General features: G+C 33.2%; 1 long non-coding RNA gene across 2 annotated transcripts; it reads right to left on the bottom strand.

Moving 5' to 3' along the window:
• Positions 1-7,320: 7,320 nt before the first annotated feature.
• On the bottom strand, positions 7,321-10,022 carry LOC107824342 (uncharacterized). 2 transcript variants are annotated; one of them, XR_001656841.2, is made up of 2 exons: positions 9,423-10,022; positions 7,321-8,328 (listed from the first exon to the last, which is right to left on the bottom strand). It is a non-coding gene; the product is annotated as an uncharacterized LOC107824342 (long non-coding RNA). The 2 variants fall into 2 exon arrangements; XR_001656840.2 differs by lacking the exon at positions 9,423-10,022 and adding an exon at positions 8,471-9,416.
• Between the last annotated feature and the right edge of the window lie 310 nt (positions 10,023-10,332).

The raw sequence follows: 10,332 nt of genomic DNA, 5'->3' as shown, positions 1-10,332 counted from the left end.
ACAAGATGCGGGAAGCACGGCTTAGATGGTTTGGACATGTGAGAAGGAGAAGCACAGACGCTCCGGTAAGGAGGTATGAGAGGTTGACATTGGAAGGCCTTAGGAGAGGTAGAGGTAGGCCGAAGAAGAGTTGGGGTGAGGTGATTAGGCATGACATGGCGTAGCTACAGCTTATTGAGGACATGACCCATGATAGGAAGGTGTGGAGATCGAAGATTAGTATAGTAGGTTAGGTAGTCTAAATTATTTATATCGGTAATGTTAGTATGTACTCCCGCATTTGGTTGGTAGTAGGCTTATTTGAATTTTTTTTATTTTTTTATCTTGTTTGTTGTGTATGCTGCTTTTACATGATTTTTCGGTGTTGTCCCGTCTTGTTTCTTGTTATTGTTGTGGTACCTATACTTGCCTGAGCAGGGTCTATTGGAAACAGCCTCTCTACCTCCACAAAGATAGAGCTAAGGTCTGCGTACACACTACCTTTCCCAGACCCCACTGTGTGGGATTATACTAGGTATGTTGTTGTTGTTGTTGTTACTCCCTAAAATATTTATAACGAATAATGTGGAATAATGACTATCTTTTATAAGAATAACTGACTTATTTTTTTTTTCCATGGATTCATGAAATAAATCTGAATCATATACAAACCGGAGAAGAATAACAAAATGAATCATATTGTTGTCCAAAAAGAAAAAGGCTACTATACGTACCATATTATGAAATTCCATAAGCATATTTTATGGAATATGAAGTTTGGGTCCTCTCTGTCTTTATTTTATGGAATATCGTAAGCATATTAACTATTTGTAAACTACAAAAAGGAAAACAATTAAACATATTTATGAAAGAATACAATTTTCAAATTAATAAGAAAATAAGTCTAACTATACAATAAAAATATGGAGACCCAAAAAGGAATTTGACTCAAAGTAGGATCAACTTTATAGGCTATGTGTAGTTTAAAAGGAAAAGAAATCAAGTCTCAAGTGATTTACAATTATATCCTTAAATTCTATAAATATTTAAGGTTATAAAAGTCGATTAATATTTTGCGGATATTTTAGTCATTTAACATTTAGCATAAATTATTCGTGCTTTTATAATAATATAGATAGATATAGATAAATTAACTTGAGGTCAATCCGTCAATGGAGGAACTCATAAACTTCAAATTTTGAATCCACTTCTAATTGATGGGCATTTTTTTCTCGACCTCAAGCAAAATAAAATGCTTAAGAAATATTGCAAAATAAAAAAAAATAAAAAAAAAAAAAAAAAAGGGTATGCTACATAGTTACATGATGAAACTTGAGTGCCCTGCCAAAGTTTCATCTTTTGACTAGGTTTCTCAGATGATGAAATCAAATGTTACAATTGACTATAGGTTTTTCTTCTTTTCTTCTAGTGTTTTTGGGGGGGGGTTTTCCCTTTTTCATTTTTGCCATACTTTTTCTTTTGGATACATTTTGAACTTAGAACTTGTTTTGTAGGGAGGAGTGGGGAGATAAAAAGTGACCCATATCTTTTTCTTTTCCTCTTTTTCAATTTAACTTATATACATTATCAATGTAAATAATATTTATATTATTAATAAATTTGATATATTATAACAGGTTAATTATTTTATGTTTCAGGTTATTATTTTCAATTGTTACGATAAATTTTTAAAATTATCTATCAATTTATTATAAAAAAACAAAACTCTTTTTATATTTAATTTTTTTTCTTATTGATATGGGTCACTCGCTTCCACTATAACTTGTAGCCTTCATCAAGTGGGCAACATGGTGACTATGGTTGCCAAAAGGGATCCCACTTCTTATGTGTGTGTGTGTGTTTGTTTTTTGGCCCTTTATCTTTTCCTCAGGTGAAATTGGTACAGTTTTCTGTGTGTTAAAAACATGAATGACTGCTATATTAGTCTCTGCCCCTATATATCTTTTTCAGTCCACGAATATAGTGGAGGATCAAAAAGATTGTCAATCGTTACGAAAGGATTCGATTTTCCTTTGATCATATTGTCATAATGTCAAGATCAATTTATAACAATGTCATTTCAGTGATGTGATTAATGAATCTTCGTGGACATTTACCTGTTATATTTAGTGACAGAGGCAGAATTTTTGCTGAGAAAATTCAAAAAAGAAAAAGTTAAAAATTTAAAAGAAACTAATACGGCTAGTGGAGTTGAACATGTCTCACAAAGGTTTTTGAACCCCGTTGACCACTAAGCTATGTATTTGGGCAATGTCAAGACAATTCAAACTATAAGAAGATACTTAAGAAGATACTCTTAAGTAGTTCGCGTAATCGCATTTTAAGTGACAAGATTCAGCTCGCTTACAAAAATAAATAGCTTCATATCTTGAAGTGGAGATTTACCTAGTGCTTTTTCTCATACTTAGCTAAAGAAGCAACATGGAGTGAAGTAGACATACCGTAGGAATTAAGAGCAAAAGTTTCAATAATAATACTGTTATAATATATTTTGTAAGCGGATACATGAGTTGACTTAAGTCGTGCTAGGCACTGTCCTAAGAAACTATTTCAGCAGTATGAAATATCTCCCCATGATTAAATAAGTCTGCCTTTATTTAAGAGAATAGAGAAATCAACAAAATATAAAATTACAAATCTAGTTAGTAGAAAGAAAAAGGAAGAACTAGTGTGTAATGCTAATTAAATATTATAGAATTAGAAGGAAGAAGAGGGACGTACGAGAAGATTTCAGATGATTACAATGAATGGCTAATGAAGGCTATTTATAGTCATAAGTGCATGTTTCTATCCTTGTGAATGATTGCAACGTGGCTATCTTCATTTGTCACTTCTCCAAAAGGAAAGTGCCATTTATCTGTAGGCTTAAAGGTTGGCTGCCACATTTTGGGTAGTAAGACCACTTGTCTTTTACCTTTTCATGCAATGACATTTGTCAAACAATTATATATAAATCCTTTTAAAATATTAATACAATTTGGCTGACAAATAATACAGTATTTTAAAAGATTTTATTTTTTGGAATAAAAGTAAAATTTGCTGGATTTGTTTGATCCAAATATAATAGGTTTGGTGTCTTTTGGACTATGAACCAAACTTAGATCAATAAAACTTAACTCACAGAATTACTGGTGAAATATAATATTTCTATGAACCAATAATTCTTATTGTAAGTCAGAGATTTTATTAATCACATTTTGACCCCCGTAATTTTGTTGTTCAAAGCGGTTTTGCGCCACTAGGCCATGCGCATGCCTGGTAATTCATGAAAGCTCTAGAGACTAGGCCAAAATCTCATAGGAGCGGCCCATTCCACTCTCATATAGGTGAATTCATCAAGTGTATACTGCTATTAAATACACCATAAGGACTATGAATTTCATTAAGATTTATTACTCATCCTCTCAATTAGTAGCAGTCAAGCACTCTCTTTTAGTGCTTCAATGTCAATATCGACTTGTTATTTCCCATATGAACCTACTTCATGGGATCTCCAATCACATAGGTTGGGTTACCATCTCTATTGACAACATGTCGGCCTTAACCCCATCTCTTTTGAGGTTTGAAAAATTAATTTTCTTCCCACAGGTTTAGTCAGAGGATCGGCCAAATTTATCTCTGACTTTACATAGTCAATGAAAATTATTCCATCTCTCAACAGTTGTTTTATGACATCACGTCTCAATTTCATGTGTCTACTTTTACAATTATAAGATTTATTCTTTGTTATAGCTATTGCCGCTTGGAAATCACAGTGTATAGACACAGGAGGCAATACGTCCTTTATCAAAGGGATATTAGCTAAAAAGTTTCTTAGTCACTCAGCCTTAGAACCAGCTAACTCCAGATTTACAAACCCCGATTCTATAGTCGATCTAGCAATGATCGTCTGTTTAGCTGATTTCCACGATATGGCACTACCACCAAGGGTGAATACATAACCATTAGTGGATTTTGTCTCATCTGAATCAGAGATCTAGTTTGCATCACTGTACCCTTCTAAGGTAGAAGGAAATCCACTATATAGGATACCATAATTCATGGTTCCTCTCAAATATTTCATTAGTCTATCTAATACAGACCAATGATCCTTGTTGGTATTATGAGTATATCTACTCAGTCTACAGACAGCATAGGCTATATCAGGCCTTGTAAAATTCATTAAATACATCAGACTCTCAATAATCTGTGCATATTTAGACTGAGCAACTGGGTCACCATTATTCTTTTTCAACTGAGAGTTAGCATCAAAAGGAGTGCTCACGGGTGTGACATTAAAATATTCAAACTTCTTAAGAAGTTTCTCAACATAATGTTGTTGTGACAACATTATTCCATCTTCACTCCTTATAACTTTAACTCCCAATATTGTATTTACTTCACCCACATCTTTCATATCAAAATTAGCAGACAAAAATAATTTAGTACTTTGCACAATATTTAAACTTGTACCAAATATAAGCATGTCATCAACATATAGACATATTATCACATAATCATTGTCTACTACTTTAGTATAAACTATAAACACATTTATCCACCTCCACTGAAGAAAAACTGTCTCTCAGTAAGACTTGTTCAAATTTCTTATACCACTGCTTGTTTAAGGCCATAAAGAGATTTAATTAATTTAGAAACTTTATTTTCTTGTCTAGGAATGACACAGCCTTCAGGTTTAACCATATAAATTTCTTCTTCTAAATCATCGTTTAGAAAGCAGTTTTGACATCCATTTGGTGGATAAAAAGCTTACGGATTGAAGCTAAGGCAATTAAAACTCGAATAGAAGAAATTCTAATCACTGGTGCAAATGTATCAAAATAATATATATTTTGTTTTTAAGAAAATCCTTTTGCTACTGATAGTAAGATATAATTATGTAGTTTAGCTACTATTTGCACTCTAACTTAGCTGCACTTTATTGATATTTGAATGTTAAATGATAATAAATTGCTCTAATTAAGAACTTTATGCTTTGCAGGAGTAATTTCGGGCTATGAGGATGTTAAAGAGTATTTTGGAGCTAATATGGAGCATTGAAGGTCAATTGGAGGTTAGCGCGCTTAAAATGAAGAAAGAAACAAAGCTGCAGAAAATCCTCCGGGTGCGTGGTCTATGCGCGGCCGCGCACGTGCTTCCGACAAAAATCGTTCAAGGCCAATTTTGTAATTTGAGAGGCAATTAACCTTGACCTATATGAAGCCCAACTCGCCCAGAAAGAGGGTATCTCTATTTTTAGAAGAACTTGGGAGGCAAGAACACAAAAGAAGCAAGAAGGGAAATTCTCCTATGAGTTGTTCATCTTCTTCTTCTTAATTCCATTGTTGGTTATGACTTCTTATATTATAATCTTGCATAGTAGCATGAGTAGCTAAACCCGTCATCTAGGGTTGATGGAACTAATTGTTGGATAAAGTCTTGATTACGTTTTGATATAATTGAGCTATTTTTACTCTATAATTGTTCAACTATATATTTTTTGTGATTAATTGATAGGGCCCTTGATTAATTGTGTCTAGTTGTCTAGTGTTGCTTGAGAAAGAATACTTGATTAGATTGTTGTTGAACAATGCCACTTTCGAGTAAGTTAAGAGATTAATTACCTGAATTTAAAAGCGGGATTAGAGATAACGAAGCTTTGGTATGATATTTATGAGTTGTACAAATTATCAACTAGAGTAGTTCGAGAGAATGCTTCTAGTAAATTATCGTAATTGAACGAGAGATAAGTACGGTAAGCAAGAACTCATCATCTTTATAGAGTGTTACAGTGAGATTATAGCTAACGTGTTAGGAATTAATCCGAAAATTGGGAAAATCAATAACCCTAGATTCCTTTACCCTTGAATTCAACTTCATTCTTGCTTATTGATAGTTTTTATTGTCATTTTTTCTTAGTTAAATAATTTCTGTTAATTATCAAATAAAATCTTGAACTTTGAAAATTGTCTGAACTTATCATTAGCGATACTAAAAGTTGTAGCAAATAGATTAGTTCCATGTGGGATTCGACTTCGGACTCTTGAACCTGATTATTTTTGCAGCGACTGCGTAATCTTTTTTATAAGGCATAGCTGAGCGTGATTAGCTACTAACCGAGCTTTATATTTATCTAAAGATCCATCAAGATTAAATTTCTTTTTAAAAATCCATTTAGAACCAATAGGCTTTGCACCATAAGGTAAATCAGTTAAAATCCATGTGTTATTTTTCAAAATAGAATCAACTTCCACTTTTATTGTCTCTTTCTAATAATTAGCTTCTGAAGAAGATATAGCTTCAAAATAATTTGATGGTTCATTATTGATAAGAAAAGTCTGAAAATTATTTTCATAAGAAAAATATTCTTTTTTAGGCCTTTTGCTCCTTCTCAGTTCCTCATTAGAGGTAATTTTATTATTTATTTCAATAGGTTTATGAGAAATTTTATCAGATAGTGGATAAATATATTCAAAGAACCCAGCATTCTTTATTTCAATTATAGTATTGCAATCAAGCACATTACTTTTTAAAATAAGAAATCTATATGCAGCACTATGTTCAGCATATCCAATAAGTATGCAATCGGCAGTTTTAGAACCTATTTTTCTCTTTTTAGGTTCAGGCAAAAGAACTTTAGTAAGGCACCCCCACACTTTTAAATATTTTAAGTTAGGTTTATAACCCTTCCACAATTCATAAGCAGTTTTGTCAGTTATGCTATGTAGTATTCTATTTTGTAAGTGACATGCAGATAATATAGCTTCACCCCACAAATTATGAGGTGCATTAGAACTAACTAGCGTAGAGTTCATCATCTCTTTTAATATTTTATTTTTTCTTTCAGCTACTCCATTTGACTCGGGTGAATAAAGTGAAGTTACTTTATGAATAATCCCATTCTTTTCACAAAAATTATTTAAAAAGAAATATTCTCCACCTCTATCATATTTAATTCTCTTGATTCTTCTACTAAGTTGATTTTCAACATAAGTTTTATAAGAAATAAAAGCATTAAAGGCATCATCTTTATTTCTAAGCAAATACAACTTAGTAAATCTAGAAAAATTATCAATAAAAGTCACATAATATCTTTTACCACCTCTAGTCATAGTCTGCTTTAAATCACCTAAATCAGTATGAATCAAGGATAGTAATTCAGTTTTTCTATTTAGAGAAAAACAAGTCTTTCTAGTACTTTTAGCTTCAGTACATATTTCACACTTGTCTATATTGTTTGAGTCTAAACCAGATATTAAGCTTAGTGACTGCATTTTTCTTATATATGCAATATTAATATGTCCTAGTCCAGCATGCCATAAAGAAATAGACTCAACCATATAAACAGAAGCAGATACATTTCCATTGATAACATCAGAAACATTAAGTACAAAGAGTCCTTGGTTACAATAGCCCTTTCGCACAAACACATTATTTTTGGTCATTATGATCTTATCAGATTCAAATGACACTTTCACTCCGGCTCTTCCCAATAAGGATACAGAGATCAAGTTTGCCCCCATAGTAGGAACATGCAGTACATCAACAAGGGCTAAAGTTTTTCCCGAAGTGAGTTTCAGGAGAACTTTACCCTTACCCAAGACTTTGGTAGTACTTGAGTCTCCAAGGTAGACCTCTTCTCTATCATCCTCTACAGGAGTATAAGAGGAAAATGCTTCTCGATTTGCACATATGTGCCGAGTAGCCCCGGAGTCTACCACCCATTCTTTTGCATATGCTACAATGTTTACTTGAGAAATGACAGCTGCAATAATATCACCTCTTTAAGCTAAGTTAGCCTTAGGAGTATTAGTTTTTCCTTTGTCATTTCCTTCTTTGTACCTGCACTGTGAGGCATGATGGCTTGGTTTTCCACAAATAAAACAAGAGCCTTTTTTTCTTTTAAGGTTAGAATTTTTAGGCTTGTAACCTTGAGACTTATTCTCGTACCTTTTGCGGTTGTTATTGCTGCTCTGCACTAAATTTGCTTTAAGAGCTATCATCCTAGCTTTGGCAGACTCTTTTCGGTTGGAATCTTCAATTAGGATGTGGGTCACAATTTTCTCAATGGTGAAATTTCTCTGTTTGTGCTTGAAGTTATTTTTATAGTCCCATGAGTCAGGCAGCTTCTCAATCAACACTCCAGCAGCAAACTTTTCTGGTAAAGACATCCCCTCGGTCTTCAAATCTTCTAGCAATTTTTGATATTCGTTGATTTACACGTTCATCTCTTTGAAATCTCTCAACTGCCACTGATAAAAATTTTCTACTACAAATTTTTGTTTTGCAGCATTTTCAGCAGTGAATTTTTTAATTAAGGCTTCCGAGGTACCTTTTGCTTCCTTATAACTGCAATACACGTCAAACAGTTCATTAGAAATAGTTTTCAATATGGTATGACGGCATACCTTGTTGGCATGTTGCCATGATTTCACTATTTTATTATCAGTGTTTGCACTAGGTTGTGGATACAACAGTGCATGTGCAATACCATGGATATCAAGCAGTGAGAAAATACGTTCTTGCCAACGCTTGAAATTTTCATTGGCGAAAATTTCAATTTTTGACACATCTGGAAATGGCCTGGCATATGGTAGTGCAACTAGGGTTGGAACAGCAGAGGTAGCGCCAATATTGGTAGTATCAGTAGTATTTTATGCATCAGTGTTGTTTGTCATAGTTTCTTAGATTGTAGGAAGTGAGAGCAAAAGTTTCAATAATAACACTGCTATAATATTCTTTGTAAGCGGATATACGGGTTGACTTGAGTCGTGCTAGGCACTGTCCTAAGAAATAATTTCAGCAGTATGAAATATCTTCCCAGGATTAAACAAGTCTATCTCTATTTAAGAGGATACATGAATCAACAAAATATAAAATTACAAATCCATTTAGTAGAAAGAAAAAGGAAGAACAACTAGTGTGTAATGCTAATTAAATATTATAGAAAAGGAATTAGAAGGAAGAAGGGCGTATGAGAAGATTTGAGATGATTAGAATGAATGGCTAATGAAGGCTATTTATAGCCATAAGTGCATGTTTCTATCCTTATGAATGATTGCAACGTGGCTATCTTCATTTGTCACACATTTTGGGTAGTAAGACCACTTATCTTTTACCTTTTCATGCAATGACATTTGTCAAACAATTATATATAAATTCTTTTAAAATACTAATACAATTTGGCTGACACATACTATGTCTCCAGTTATTTTATGTGACAACTACTGTTCCGCCAAGCACTAATAGGAAAAAGCAATAAGCATTGGAAAGGAGTAATCAAAGTTAAAAGAAAAGGCAGCTACGAGAATTATCAATTCTGGTCTCGAGCATAAACAATGGAGTAACATTAGTACCAGAATGATTACTCTCTCCAGAGAGATTTTCAACAAAGTGTTTAAGTCCGCTATGAGATCACTCAATTTACAACAAGCAGGACTCACCTCTACATGACACTAAACCACGAGACAGCAGAAATAAATTCTAATCAGAAGATTAGGAAAAATAGCCAAAGATAGTTGTATCATGCTGTCCAATGCTGTTTGCCTGTTACCAACAGCTATTTGATATTTCATATTCATCCGAACAATCTTGCTTTATATGCGACCACGGAGTAGAGCATCTTTTTTTAGAGAATCACATTGATCAATATACTTAGAGAATGTTGTTACCACTGACTCTGAGGCCCATTATGACATTAATGCTCCCAAATTGACATTTCCTTCATTATTCATCACTAGTAGCGACAGGGGTTAAATTAGACAGCAACATGGAGGCTGACAAGAGAAATACAGTGCTAACCACAACATAATTACCACCTGTAGAAGTTCGTCTAAGTGAACAATTTCAGCACTGACACTATGCATCAAATCCAAATTCATAAAAACACACACTACACCAACAAGGGGATGCAGCGGCAATAAAAAAGGGAATTAGTGGCAATAACAATAGCCGCTACATCATTTACCGGCCATTGATCTTTAGCCGCTGAAGCTTGATCGGTAAAGCCTTTAGCAGCGTTTATCACAAAAGCTGGTAAAAGGTATGATTTATTGCCGCTAAATATAATTTGCTTTAATGACAATTGTTTGCGACAATTATTATGATTACTAAATCCAAGCTAAAACAGCTACTAATGCTCTTTTAGTGTCCATTTTTATAGCCGCTAAATTCAAAAAAAAAATTATCGCTAAAAGTGTATACCTTTAGTGGTAATTATTTTGTGACAATTAGAATGGCTATAATATCTCTTCTGAAAACGTATTAGTATACCTTTTAGCATCCATTTTAATGGCTAGTAAATTTAATTAAATTGCAGCTAAAAATCATCTTTAGCAGCAATTATAATGGCTA

The sequence above is a fragment of the Nicotiana tabacum genome, chromosome 24 (assembly GCF_000715075.1).
Source record: "Nicotiana tabacum cultivar K326 chromosome 24, ASM71507v2, whole genome shotgun sequence".
In the NCBI taxonomy this organism is placed as follows: domain Eukaryota; kingdom Viridiplantae; phylum Streptophyta; class Magnoliopsida; order Solanales; family Solanaceae; genus Nicotiana; species Nicotiana tabacum.
The sequence above is the reverse complement of the archived record's forward strand: the minus strand, read 5'-3'. Positions and strand labels throughout refer to the sequence as shown.